Below are 13,684 nucleotides of genomic sequence, written 5' to 3'. Positions count from 1 at the left end.
TGTGAAAACACATATTGATTATTGTTCTTATGTGGTTTACATTTGCTTTTAGAAGTGAGTCATCTGATCCCAGAGTTGGCTGTATTTACAATGAAGCAAAATGACCTATGTTTTCAAGTCTATTATGATTTTTTTAATAAGACAACTCCAAATATGAGACTGATTTTGCCTTTAAATGGGCTAGTCTACAGTATCAAGAAAAGAACACAAACATATTACCATAAATTGGGAATACTTCTGTTTCTTATTCTGAGCTGCTAAAGATAGTAAGTGGACTATAGATCAAAATAAATGCTTATTCCAAAAAATTAAGTCCACCTCTATCTTAATATCTTGCAAATGGCAGGCATTCAATAAACATCTATTAAATGAATGAATCAATCTGTAGTCAAGTTACATCCTTGCAATCTGCAGTAAGGAGAAAATGGAGCCGCGTGAGAAATAGAAGACTGAGAGCATTTGAAAACTGAAGGCTTTCTTAGCCTGATTTACAAAGATCTGCATAGGCCTCTCCTGGGTTTCCGTAAGAAATGTGAGCATATAGGTAGGGCTTTATCAGTTAAGCCCATCAGTTACACTGAAGCTGAAAACATCCCCTAGAGATGGGTTTGATAGCAGTGTGGCAAAAACCCACAAAACCTTTAATACCTGTATCCCCTGCTTCTTGAAAGTTGACTTTACATCACTTTGCTTTTATGAAGGACCTACGTAAGTACCTGTTTTCATGAATGAAAAAAATTCAAAGAGGATTTTGCCTTTATGAAAAAAAGGCATTTGTTTCACTGAGAACTGTTATAGAGGCAGTGGGCATCCCAGGCAGTGAGTGGGGCACCGTCCAGCTCCCTCCCAGGGAACTACACTCAGCATCTTATCATCCAACCACTATGGCTTTGAACTGTGTCTGTGACCATCTGTGCTTCATCCTGACTTATTCTGTGCATCTGTTAGCAAGATGTGTCCTAAGGTAACTGCTTCATGTTACTCCAGCTTTCTAAAAGATTTCACAGGAGTGCTCTACTTTTTGATATCAGGGGACCCTTCTATCCAACTTTCCCACACCACCCTCATTTTCTTCTCTTAGAAATATTGATAGTAAGATGTTTTCCCCCTAAAGTTAATACATGGTAATGAGAAAGGTCCAACAAACTGCAATGGGCAGGGGGAAAAGTCCTTAGACTAGAATAGAATAAAAAGAATTTGATGACACAGGGGCATAACTATGACTAGCAATTTATGGTGACTATGGTGATATGTGGCTTCCCAGGTGGCAGTGGTGGTAAAGAACCCGCTTGCCAATGCAGGAGACATGAGAGATGCAGGTTTGATCCCTGGGTTGGGAAGGTCCTCTGGAGGAGGGCATGGCAACCCTCGCCAGTATTCTTGCCTGGAGAATCCCATGGACAGAGGAGCCCAGCAGGCTATAGCCCATAGAGTCGCAACGAGTTGGATATGACTGAGGTGACTTAGCACGCACACACATGGTGATATGCTCCAGGATTACGAGCTTTTAAAGACTTCTTTCTCCCTATGCTAAATGGTCTCAAGTGGCTAATTTTTTTGAGCTATGAAGTCCACTTCTAATTTTCTTTTCTCCCTCACTGGGAGGCTATCAATCTTTGCTGCCAGTGCACCTCTCCCTTTCTAACCTGCTGTTGGCCGAGAAACCAGATAACCAGGTTATCAGAGAACCCAGAAGGTGTCTGCTTGAGACCGAACCCTAGGACCTGTTTTTTGACCCTTGACTCACTCTTCAAGCACCTCTTTTTTCACCCCTCCAGCACTAGGGATTTAGCTGGCTGGCTTCTCTTCCTTTGACACTGTTGCCAAGTGCTTTTCTCAACCCAGTGTTCTTTTCTCTAGGCTGGCTATGAATATGTTCTGTCTTTAATCTTTACAGTCTCCTCTGAAAAGCATAGGTCCTTGTCTCTTTTGTGAGAAGTTTACTATGAATCACTATAGAGAAATACAGGAAACAAGGAGAAAATGGTTCAGGAAATTTTATAAAATCTGTATTGTGATTTTGCTCCTTAATCAGTGTTTACTGACTGCCCTACTTGGATACCCCCAGCAGATTACATGCTCAATTCTTTCCTGACTACACTATGAGCTCCCTGAATGAAGGTATTTTACTTTTGTATGCTCCAAACCAAACTGACACACAGTAGGCTTGCAGTACATGCCCAACTATAACTTAATGATTAAAAATGTCAACACACTGAATTAAAGATGTAATTGAATGAACAAAATTGACTATTGGTACATTTCAATCCAACATCAATTAAATGAATTGCTTGGGAAAGCAAAATCAAGCTAAGATTCAATATTTGAAAGAAAACACTATATTTGCTTTATGAAAAACTCTGTATAAGAGTTTGCTGGTTACAGAACAGACTTTTGAACTCTGTGGGAGAATGTGAGGGTGGGATATTTCAAAAGAACAGCATGTATACTATCTATGGTGAAACAGATCACCAGCCCAGGTGGGATGCATGAGACAAGTGCTCGGGCCTGGTGCACTGGGAACACCCAGAGGAATCGGGTGGAGAGGGAGGTGGGAGGGGGGATCGGGATGGGGAATACGTGTAAATCTATGGCTGATTCATATCAATGTATGACAAAACCCACTGAAATGTTGTGAAGTAATTAGCCTCCAACTAATAATAAAAAAAAAAAAATTAAAAAAAAAAAAAGAGTTTGCTGGTAAACAGATGATTTATCATCTTCATAGCAATAACACAGTAACCACTTTCCTTGTAATAACTAAAAAGAATGAGTTGCCAATTTTGTCAGAAAGCTAAACCTGAACCTTTGACTCATTGCTTAGTTTTATCATGTTTTTCGCAAATAGCATTTGCAGCTGTTTATGAACGCATTTAAAATGAATTCTGTATCAAATAAGAAATGACCGAGTATCTTCTTAAAAAACTTAGCTACTAAAATAAGTCTCATTTGTAATCTTTTCAATTTTGTGACTAAAAATAAAACAAAGTCACACTCAGTGCTTTAGCCTAGAACTAGTTAAAAAGAGGAGAATGGTTGAAAGGAAATTTTATTTTTTTTTAGGTTGCTAAATTATGTGCTTTAGGAACAGTAGTGCCATCTCGGAGACACTGTAGTTGGTTTCCAGTCTCCTCTTCCTTTCCTTCAGACAGAGACTGTTCTTTCGTAACCAACAAGCTTCCCTTTGTCTTGATCTATATCACTGGCTGAATAACCCCAAAGCACCACGCTACATGATGCTGCGTCGTGAGATGGAAGACTTGAAATGGAAGACTATGACTGAAAGCAATTAAGAGCTGCAGGCAGAGTTTTGGCACTCAGAACCCAAACGCATACTTACTTTCCACAAGTGATGGATTTTTGAGAAATCCATTTTCGAAGCTGACATACATACTAAATGTAAAGAAGAAGGTAAGTTCTGAAAAGATCACAGAAGCTTGTGGGGAGAGGGTGTTGCAGGTTCTTCAGCTACAGGCATTACACCATAAACATGCCCTCTGTTATCCTGTTAAATAACAACTGCATATCATATCTTTCTCAGTCTTCTCTGAACCCCTATCTGTGCTCCATCTCTCTCTCATTCCTCCCACCCATAAACCCACATAGCCTATAGAAACTGTCTCTCCAAACTCTGAGAATTTAGTACAAGCACAATGCCAATCATACATTTACACATTTGATGGCAGTACAAATTAGCAATCCTCTAAGAAGAGGAACTGCGTGGCTGGAAGACAAAAGGGGGAAAGAAACTTATTTTTCATCATTTCCTTCATTTCAACCCGTTAAAAAATAATGAAACATACATTACAAGTCTCTACTCCTGCCTAAACTGCTCTACAGGTTATCCCTATACTCCATTAGCTTCACCTTCTTCCATGGCCTATTATCATGCCTCAAGTCTTCCATTTCATTAAAAACAGATGAAATAGAAATTTGAAAATCTCCCTTCCACCAGACTCTGGGGTCCCTTCTAGCTGCTGCCCTCTGTCCTCAGCCAAGTTTTTTCACAGAGTATTCACTCTCATGCTCTTCTCCTTGTCTCTCATTGCTACCTCAACCCCACTACAATCTGATCTTTCCTGAACCCAGTTTCCCTTCAGTTGCCAATAGTCTCTGCTAACCAATCTAATCAACCTTCTTAGGTATTGTCTTGGGTTACCTCTGATTCAATATTACTGACCACTCCCTCCTTGAACTTTCCTCCTGTGGCTCTCCTGGAGCTTACAATTTTACAATGAATGCTCTTTCTCAAATGCTCCACTCACCCAGCTCCCTCCTTTGATCCTTAAATGCTGGTATTCCCCAGAGTTCCAGTATTGACCATGTTCTCATTTTTTCGTCCATGTATCTTTGTACAAACCATTCACTACCACAGATTAAACCACCTCTTTCATGTTAGTAACTCCCCAACAGGCTCTTCAGACCAGACTTCTTCCTGAGCACCACTCAGATTTCTCACAGCTGATCATGATCCCATGAACTGACCCATGGAACCACAGATACCTCCTTTCCCTCATCTTGCTGCATTCAATGCATTATCATTTCCTGTGTGGTATAATGCCTATATGTATATATATATATCTCAAGTGCACCCACTTCTCTTCATCCTCTCTTCCACCATCCTAATTCAAGCCATCATCATCTCTTAGAATAGGAAAAACCCAACAGACTCTATTCTTAATCTCCTCTGTATTCTCCAAAAGGCAAAAGAATAAAGTTTTAAAAATTAGACTCCTTTTTTTAAAAAAAAATTCAAGGATGCCCATAATATACAGAATAAAATTCACGCTTCAGATCTCCAAGGTCCAGCCCCGCCTGGCCCCTGCCTACTACTCTCCCCTCAGCTTGCACCACTCTCCTCCTTCCTCATACTCAGCCACAGGCCTTCTGTCATTCTTTCCACTTCCTCATCACACTGTCTCCTATCTTGGGCCTTTGCAACTGTTCACGGTACCCAGAATACTCTTCCCTCTTGTTCTTTGTATGTTAACTACTTTTACCAGCTCACCTGATCTGAAGTAGACTCCCCTGCCACCTTTATTTTCTAACTTCGCATTTAATGCTTCTTTCACAACATGTATTCCAATTTACTTCCTGGAAGTCCTCTTCCAGACAGGAAGGAGAAAGGTGCTATCTTCTCCCTTTCCTCTCACTCGCTGACCAGAATGGATATATAATAGCAGGAGCTCAAGCAACTCAATAAATATTTGTTGTTGAAATGAACTATTAACTGAAGCTGGTGGGTGAATTCTTTCACCACTAACATGCATAACTATCAACTTCATTGTTATATAACATAGTGTAACACTCTTAAATTAGACTCTATTTTATTTGAACTATTCCTTCATTCTTCATGACTTGTCAGAAAGCTTTCTAAAGAAAAAGAACTTGCAGTTTGGCAAACTGACAGAGATAGATGGATAAGCTTCAAAGACCTCAGTGATCTTTACAACATGAATTAGTTCCACTTTTATACCACGGGTAGACTTTGTATGCTCATTTTCTAGCATGAATAAGTCATAATACAGAGTGTAATTAATCAGAATGTCCCCAAGGTTATGTGAGTCAGTAATAAAGCTACAATAAAGTCAGAACATTACGTATTAAGAAGCCAGTTATAAAGGAAATTTTAATAAAATGATCACTATTAACAACTGGTCAACTACTTGCTTATTGGACTGCTTTCAATAAATGCTTCTTGAATTAAACTACAAGTACTGAAAAGAGATAAAAAGTAATATACGACAGTCTCCGTCTTAAAGGGAAGATAAAGATCTAAGAACTCTAATGGGGAGAGTTCTAATGATCTCCATGATCTAGATTAGATCTAAGATTTGATGATCTAAGAAATCTGAGAATATAAGATAACACCACCAGATAAGAAATAAGTACTTAATGAGTATTGGAACAGAACTGTTGTATAGATAGTGAGGGGGGCGAGTTCTTTTCTAGCTGAAGTGGCCTGGCTTCACACAGGAGTAACATTTAGTACAGGGCCACTCAAGGAACACAGGGTTCCTCAAGGATGGAAAGATTTCAGTACCGAAAATGGGGGTGTCTGGTAGGCAAAGGTCAAAGAAAAAGAGGCCCCAAAGCAAACAGCAGACAGAGCCAATTTGGCAGCAGTGTACAGACCAACTGAAGTGGGAATGATTATGAGGAGGGTACTTGGAGTTTTAAATTAGACTAGTTCAGATTAGGAAGTGTGAACTTGATCCCTCAGGGAACAAGTTTCTTTTTTCTTTTTTTCTATTAAAACTTTTTTTTTTCCTACCATGAAACAATATTGTTTGGTCAGTTGGTCACATTTGTGTTCTAACTCTTTTTTTTAAAACTTAGTTTTTATTGAAGCACAGTTGAATTACAATGTTAATTACTGCTGTATAGCAAAGTGACTCAATCATACATATATGTATATTCTTTTTCATATTCTTTTCTGCTATGGTTTATCACAGGATACTGAATATAACTCCCTGTTCTATACAGTAGGACCTTTGCTGTTTATCCATTCTATATATATCAGTTTGCATCTGTTAATTCCAAACTCCCAATCCAACCCTTTCCCACCTCCCTCCGCCTTGGCAACTACCAGTCTATTCTCTTCTATGTCTGTTTCATAGATAGTTTCATATGTGTTGAATCCAGATATAAGTGATATCATATGGTATTTGTCTTTCTGACTTAATAGGATAATCTCTAGTTTCATCATGTTGCTGCAAATAGTATTATTTCATTATTTTTTATGGCTGAGTAGTATTCCACTGCATGTATATCTTCTTTACCCATTCACCTGTCAATGGACATGGTTGTTTCCACGCCTTGGCTATTGTAAATAGTGCTGCTATGAACATAGGGGTGCTTGTATCTTTTTGAATTATAGTTTTGTCCAGATGTATGCCCAGAAGTGAGATTGCTGGATCATATAGTAATACTATTTTAGTTTTCTAAGGAATTTCCATACTGCTTTCCACAGCAATTGCACCAATTTACATTCCCACCAACAATGTAGGTGGGGGAACAAGTTTCTAAGTGGAAAATGACATTTGAAAAATAAATTTGGAGTCAGAATACAGGATAAATTTCAGGAATGGAGAGATTAGAGACAGAAAATTAAGAAATTTTATTGCATTATGCATGAATTATTGTAATAAAGGCATAAATTATGTATATAGAAGCAGTAAGAAGGATGTGTGCAATTTGTGAAATGGTAAAATAGGACTTAACTGTTAAGTAGGGATTAGATGAACTTTATCCTCGCCTAAAAGATAATTACTTTTAATATACACCTCAATCATTTGGTTTTAAAAACCTATACAATTTTCCTTGCCCCTCACTCCTTAAGAGTTCTCTTTCTCAAACATTTGCTATTTTCTGCCTCCCATCCCCCAAACTGGCTTCTCCAACCACATAATATATTCCAGCCAAAACAAAGGACTGTATTTACTAGTTCTCTAGACACACCAGGAAATTCCCAAACTAATGACTTTGTTCATGCTATGTCTTCTTTAGCGTCCTCTCCCCATTCTAGGTATCCAAAGTCTAGACATTATTCACATCCGAGGTCCATGCTACTTTTCCTATCTAGCTCTCCCAGAAGCCCCAACTCAGAGCAAGCATTGCCTCCCAATACTCTTCATTTTCCTCTAAAACACTTTTTTCAAAAACCTTACACTTGTTCCTTATCTTTTCTGACAAACTGTACTCTCCATGGCAAACACACCCAATTTATTTCCTCCTCCTTTCATACGTAGCTGAAGATCTTAATAAATAATACATGGCAACAGTAATGATCTTGATAAATAATATATGGCAATTATATGTGGCTAAAAGCACAGACTCTGAAGACAGCCTGTTTGAGTTTGAAATCTTAATACTGCCATTTATTAGCTAAGTGACCATGGGCAAGTTATTTAGTCTCTCTGTGTTTCAATATCTTTATGCATAACACAGAGATAATAAAAGTAAATCCTGGAGAAGGAAATGCCAACCCACTCCAGCATTCTTGCCTGGGAAATCCCATGGACAAGAAGTCTGGTGGGCCACAGTCCGTAGGGTCGCTAGGGTCGGACACGACTTAGCGACTAAACCACCATAGCAAGAGTAGATATTTCATAAAGCTGTCAGAGGACTTGGCTGAGAATAGAATAAGTACTATAAAAGTGTCTACTAAAAGTGGAAAAATACTAAATATTCTGTGATAGGTTAGTGAAGCTTTATTTACCGAAAGCAAAATGTCAAAAGCAAAGCTAGTCTCTAGGTACAAAATAGGTATATACAGATTCTTCTTAAATCTTATGTATGCCCTAAGGGCTCAATTCATTTCAGTCACTCAGTCATGTCCAACTCTTTGCGACCCCATGAATCGCAGCACGCCAGGCCTCCCTGTCCATCACCAACTCCCAGAGTTTACTCAAACTCATGTCCATCGAGTTGGTGATGCCATCCAGTCATCTCATCCGCTGCCGTCCCCTTCTCCTCCTGCCCCCAATCCCTCCCAGCATCAGGGTCTTTTCCAATGAGTCAACTCTTTGTGTGAGGTGGCCAAAGTACTGGAGTTTCAGCTTCAGCATCAGTCCTTCCAATGAACACCCAGGACTGATCTCCTTTAGGATGGACTGGTTGGATCTCCTTGCAGTCCAAGGGACTCTCAAGAGTCTTCGCCAGCACCAGAGTTCAAAAGCATCAATTTTTCGGCGCTCAGCTTTCTTCACAGTCCAACTCTCACATCCATACATGACCACTGGAAAAACCATAGCCTTGACTAGACTTGACTTGACTTGCCCTAAGGGTTAGCTGTGCCCTTTTAAAGCTTCCTTATATTAACAACGATCTTGTTATGTCAAACAATTTAGTTTGACGTTTCAATATTCTGAGAAAATATTTAGTTCAGCTTCCTGTGACAATAAGACACCCAATTGATCTTCTTGCCTCCAGTCTTACCCTCTTTAATTCATCCTTCCATGGCTCACAGAGTATCTTTCTAAAATGCAGACCTAATGTTTTCCCACTGCTGCAAACCCCCTCCATTCTACCTCCCTTAGGATAAAGTTTAAAATCCTTAGAGTCTCATACATATTCATCCAAAATGGCCCCTCCCACATCTTCAGAATCATCTCTCAACACTTTTTACCATGAAACCTAATCACCTGGCCGCACCTCAGAGACTTTTTATATATTATTCCTTTGCTAGAACATCTCTCCACCCGTTTGCTAGGACCACTATGACAAAATACCGATGGATAAAGAATCCGCCTGCAAAGCAGGAGACATGGGTTTGATCCCTGCATCAGGCAGATTCCTTGGTGGAGGAAACGGCAACCCATTCCAGTATTCTTGCCTGAAAAATCCCATGGACAGAGGGGCCTGGTGGGCTACATAGTCCACAGAGTCAGAAAGAGTCAGACATGACTCAGCAACTAAGCACAAGCACAGGCTAGGTAGCTCAAACAACAGAACTTTATTTGCTCACAGTTCTGGAGGCTAGAAGTCCAAGATCAAAGTATCAGCAAGACTGGCTTCTCCCGAGGCTTGCATATGGCTGCCTTCCCGAACTGTCCTCACATGGTCTTTTTTCTATGTGCACATGTTCTCAATGTCTCTTTTGTGTCCAAATTTCCTCTTCTTATAAAGATACCAGTCAGAATGAATTATACCCTAAAGGTCTCATTTTAACTTAGTTACCTCTTCAAAGGCCCTATCTCCAAATATAGCCATATTCTGAGGTTATGGGGGTTAGGGCTTCAATTTACAAATTTTGGAGAAACACAACTGAGCCCACAATAAGGCCTTCTCCTTTTCCTTGGTCAGGCTAATTCCTATTTGTTTTTCCAAGATTGGCCCAAGTCTTCCTATCCAGGCAGATTTTGTTGTCCTGTCTCTGTGTTCCCACAGTACTTCTGTGTGCTGCTCACTCATAAACACACAATTGCAATTGTCTCTTTCCTTCTTCAGACTGTATTCCTTAAGAGAAGAGACTAAAGCTCTAGCACTTAGCACAGTGTCTGTCCCATTGAAGAGATTTACTAAAGATTTGATTATTTAGGGAACACAGAAGAAAGAATATGAACTTTGAATAAAGGCAAGCATCAGTTCAAATCCTGGTTCTAATATGCACCTATGATTTTAAACAAGTCACTAAATGTTGATCTTCCATTCTACATAAGGTAGTTATAAAGAATAATGACTTGATTATAATAAAAGCATCCATTTTTAGGGTTGGTACATAGTGAGTGAGTGAAGTTGCTCAGTCATGTCTAACTCTTTGTGACCCCATGGACGGTAGCCTACCAGACTCTTCTATCCATGGGATTTTCCAGACAATACTGGAGTGGGTTGCCATTTGCTTCTCCAGGAGATCTTCCCGACCCAGGGATTGAACCCGGGTCTCCCGCATTGCAGGCAGACGCTTTACTGTCTGAGCCACCAGGGAAGCTGGTGGTACATAGCAGGTGCTCGCTAAACATCAGAGTATAGATTCTGGGATTGCCTGGGTTTGAGACCCAATTTCCCCACTTAGTAGCTGAATGACCTCAGGTATGTTAACTTCCCCTCTGCTTCAGTTGCTTATCTAGATAAACATCTCTCACTGCTAATGTGGGGATGTTTACTATCATACGATCACTTAAGATCTGAACAAATATGGCTGGATATCATGAGTAATTTAGTTCCTTCAATTATAAAGTTATTTTAAATGTGAATATTACTTAAATGCCTCAGACTTCCTACCAACCACATAGGATAGTAACTAAAGAGGTTCAAAAACTGGTATGGATGATGTAACTAAAGATAAAAATAAACATGAAATAATCAATTTCCATGTGCCTCATTCCTTATTTTGGTGTTTAAACATCTTGGGTATTGAAGTAAAAATCTTAAACAAGTTTTTCTACTCTCTGTGACTACGGATGTTAATCATTTGTAATAAAGAATACTACTCCTTGGCTCAAATTTTCAACTTCAGAACCACTAAACCTTTGAACTAGAAAGGCCAATCCTATCATGGCTTACCTAAGTAAACAGGTGGATTTGTAATGGGCTCTTAGGGTCTTAATGAAAAGCTCTGTGAAGGACGGGCATTGCAAGGGGAGAGAATACCTGGTTCAAAAGTACTAAAGCAGGGTTCATGACTTATTCTAGATATTCAAGGTATGTAGTAGGAACTAGTATTAGAAAATAATGCTGGAAAATGCTTTTTAATCATCCAACCTTTAAGGTCAGCAATTTCTGAAGTAGGTAAAAGTTATCTGACCTATAACTTTGAAGTAAGGCAGATCTAGGTATGAATCTCCACTTGTTACATAAGCACAGTTTTAAAGCCTTAGATTATGCAATGGGGTTATTATAGTGACTAACTGATCAAATGCACATAGAGCTCATAACTGAGATGCCTGGCTAACTGGGAGGTACCTAGCCACACAGCGACCTGTGTGGACAGTAACCCGGCAGGCTCCTCTGTTCATGGAACTCTCCAGGCAAGAATACTGGAGTGAGTATCCATTCTCTTCTCCAGGGGAATTCTTCCTGATCCAGGAATCAAACCCAGGTCTCCTGCATTGCAGGCAGATTCTATACCATCTGAGCCACCAGGGAAGCCCCAATAGTGATTAACTGATCAAATGTACGGAGAGCTCATAACCGATATGCCTGCCTGATTGAAAGTAATCAAATGTTTGTCTTTCTGACACCTGTAATCATATGAATAAACACCTGTAAAATAACTTAAAACAATCTTTCACATAGCATGTATTTGCTGAGTGTCTGAGGCTTACTGAAAATGGCTTAATTTTAAAAACAAAAAGCTGGCCCGTGCTTTCCCCAGCCACCCAGGCAGCCTTCCAGCTAGAGCCCCCGCCTCCACATCTTCTCCAGAAATTGAGACCCGATCATCCTGCTCACTCTGCAGCAAGAAATCCAGACTTTCAGGGAGAGGGGGGAACATCAGACAGAAAGTCTGCAAGGACATATTCTCATCAGGAAAAACTCTCCCGAAACTGCAGAGCCTCAGGTCAGGGGGTAATGGGTGTGGGATGGAAGAGGCTCCTCTGGTCAGTTGGGTGAGGTGAAGAAGGTAGGTGGAACTTTCAAGTTCTGGAAACACCTTGGAATGTTCCCCAAGTAGCTGTCAACGGGTCTCCCCTTCACATAGACTGCTGCTGCTGCTGCTGCTGCTAAGTCACTTCAGTCATGCCCGACTCTGTGCGATCCCATAGACGGTAGCCCACCAGGCTCCCCAATCCCTGGGATTCTCCAGGCAAGAACACTGGAGTGGGTTGTCATTTCCTTCTCCAATGCATGAAAGTGAAAAGTGAAAGTGAAGTCGCTCAGTCGTGTCCTACTCTTAGCGACCCCATGGACTGCAGCTTACCAGACTCCTCCATCCATGGGATTTTCCAGGCAAGAGTACTGGAGTGGGGTGCCATTGCCTTCTCCGTCACACAGACAGAAGTCAACAAAAAAAGAAGTCTGCGTAATTAAAAGATAAAACAACAGAAAGCTGGGATAACTGCCGAGATAAACAAGTGTCTTCATCCTTGCCCTTTCTCCTCACCAGTATCCTTCACAATTTCTTCCCAAGTATCACCACACCAGCAGTAACATGCTATTTGGAGATCACTGTAGCTCAGACTTCCAATTCTACAGCAAAGATTAGAAGGCCAGGAAAAAAAATCACTGAAATAGATAAAACAAAACTGGAAGAATTCATTTCCTTTTTTACCCTATAGTCCATTATAGCTTGATAAATTTCCAGTGAAAAGTTAGTTTTCGATGCAGAAACTGCAGGCTTAAATAAAAGGTCTTTGGGCAAATAACTGAGTTCACGACAATTATAATGACCTTTACTCTGGTAAAGGTAGTCTCCTAACCACTTAAAAGATTTCTCGGTCATTATAATTGTCCTTTTAAGGACGTCTGCAAATATCCATTACTTACTTACGCTTCAAACTGAAGGCAAGCGTCTTTCTTTTAAAAGACGTGCGGTGTCTGGCTCAAAATCAATCGCAAGAAAAGCCCAACTCAACACAGAAAGGGCTCTTTTCCACACCCTCTCGTCTCGCTCACATCACAGATGGCAACCAAGGGTTGAGGTTTAACATCCAGACACTAAAGCGGCTCATCGCTCAACGATGGGGCACCAGGTGGGTGCTGTCCGGCACAGGATGGGATGCTGCCAATCCTGAGGTGCAGCTGGTGTGAACCCCGAGGCCAGAGCCTAACGCCCATCACTTAGCACTTACACTTGGGAAACCACCCGCTTCCCATCGCGGGGCTAAGACAAGGGGAGGACCCAGTCCTCCGGTACCCCAACTCCGGGGTCCGCGCGTGACCTCCAAGGACCCGGAGGAGCGCGGGACGGGGAAGCTCCTCCGCCTTCAAGGGAAGATGGCAAGGGCAAGTTCGGGTCGTAAACGGAAAGGTTACTCACAGGAACGACCCGGCGTCCTCCGTCCAACGCCCAAGCTCCCTCAGGGAAGTCTCCAATGAAGCGGCAGCTGGAGAGCAGCAGCCTGAGCGGCCACCACTGCCAAAAACTACCTGGGCGTGGCAGGGACGGGCGGGCAACTTGACAACATCATCATTCAGCGACTTCGGTTTTGCAGCGACGCCAGGTCAATGACAGCCCCCACACAATCGGGGAAGAGAGGAGGAGACCCATTCTCCCAGCAGCCTGCACGGCGCCAGCGCA

At 41.1% G+C, this 13,684-nt stretch overlaps 1 protein-coding gene across 1 annotated transcript in view; it reads right to left on the bottom strand.

Annotated features, from left to right (window-relative positions):
• Positions 1-13,661, bottom strand: part of TRAK2 (trafficking kinesin protein 2) — a 65,988-nt gene extending 52,327 nt beyond the window's left edge. The window contains exon 1 of the mRNA XM_061149007.1: positions 13,424-13,661. The gene's annotated coding sequence lies outside the window, so the exon portion shown is untranslated. The remainder of the gene's footprint in view (positions 1-13,423) is intronic.
• Positions 13,662-13,684: the final 23 nt, after the last annotated feature.

The sequence above is a fragment of the Dama dama genome, chromosome 8 (genome assembly GCF_033118175.1).
Source record: "Dama dama isolate Ldn47 chromosome 8, ASM3311817v1, whole genome shotgun sequence".
NCBI classification, from domain to species: Eukaryota; Metazoa; Chordata; class Mammalia; order Artiodactyla; family Cervidae; genus Dama; species Dama dama.
The sequence above is the reverse complement of the archived record's forward strand: the minus strand, read 5'-3'. Positions and strand labels throughout refer to the sequence as shown.